Below are 1,615 nucleotides of genomic sequence, written 5' to 3' on the forward strand. Positions count from 1 at the left end.
ATCACTTGAAAGTGTTAAAGTGCGATGGACTTAGAGATAAGCCATCATTAAGCACGTCAACTTGGATGACATAAGAGGTAGACTTGAGAAAGTTGCCGACAAGGAGACTTGTCATTTATGTTTTTCAAAACGTAACTCCCGACGGGTTGGTCGCTTGTCAAAAGTGTCAAAGTGTGATATATTCAGAGATGAAATATCAMGAACACGCCAACTCGAATGATATGGGAATCGACTCGAGAGAGTGATTTTTAACGAAGTGATTTGTTTATCCATATATTTTGAAAACACCATCGTGTCACTATCCCCGGTCCGGACACCGCATAGAGATATTGGTGGAAAGCTATAAGATAGTGCAATGGTGAAGTCCGAGAGGAATGCCTTCAAAATAGATGGTGGAACTTAGTTTCGAAACACTGCTTGCTGTAGCATTGCTACARCATTGGCTGCTGGAATTTGTGTTTGGGTCTCACCTTAAGTCTTACACCCTTGCTTCTTTTATATATTCTGTATTCTGTTTTGGATAACCTTAAAACCAGAGAAAAAGTCTTCAAAATCGTCATCTGAAATCATCTCTTTCATTGGACTATAATCTAACTTTGGCTACAATCTCTGTGGACGATAATCCGGTACTTGTACCACTTATTACTTGGAAAGGCGACGTTGGGCCGTATTGTATACTTGCTTTGTGGCCCAATTTCAGTAGTCTAGAGGTGTGAAATATAACCGACCAGAATGCATGGAGGGATAGGTAGCATAGGCGGGACGCCTTTGGGTCGCCATAGATTCCAACAACACCACACTCTTCCTTCAACTTATCATCATCGTCATCGAATAAAGAGTATTTTGATCATCTGGGTATGCTTCAATTGGTAAGACCATAATGAAAAAAGAGGAAAAGAAAATGGTTATGTAAAATGTTGATGGTGTAGTGGCGGCCGACAAGATTATAAGGCTTTATGAGTTGTCAAAAGAAACTAAAAGCATCAATTTACCATTTATTTTGTTTTAATAAATAACGTTAATTATTTTAAATGATTGATTTATATTGGATCGTACAATTATCATAATTTATTTAGTTCTTATATGATTAAACCTTTATATATATAATTCGTATTTGATTAAACCCATATATATATATATATATATATATATATATATATATATACTAGAAGGGTATTCGTACAATGCAACGAGATACATTTCGTTTTTAATGTTTCGTCTTATTTTTGTTTTTCTCAAGCGATGTTATAATATGTTTTAAGTGGTTTCAAGAAAACGATAGATATCATAAAAAATTAAAAAAATATTGATATTAGTATCAGACTAACTATTTAAAATTTATTATTTTTTGTGTATTTCTTTAATATATATTTTTATTTTTGGTTTAATAATATAATTTTTTATAAAGATAATAATTAAACATTTTGTTAGAACTCAATTATTATGTTAATTATATTTTAGATTTTTTATATTTAAACTAAGATGTTTATCATCTATTTGATTATGTTTATCTGTACTTAGTTACACGAATTAAAAACGAAGCTTTAATATGTTATACTTACGCACAGTTACTCGTAATCATAAATTTTAAGTAATATACATCAATAAATTTTAT

This window comes from Cynara cardunculus (genome assembly GCF_001531365.2).
Source record: "Cynara cardunculus var. scolymus isolate 2C chromosome LG 11, CcrdV1, whole genome shotgun sequence".
Taxonomy (NCBI): domain Eukaryota; kingdom Viridiplantae; phylum Streptophyta; class Magnoliopsida; order Asterales; family Asteraceae; genus Cynara; species Cynara cardunculus.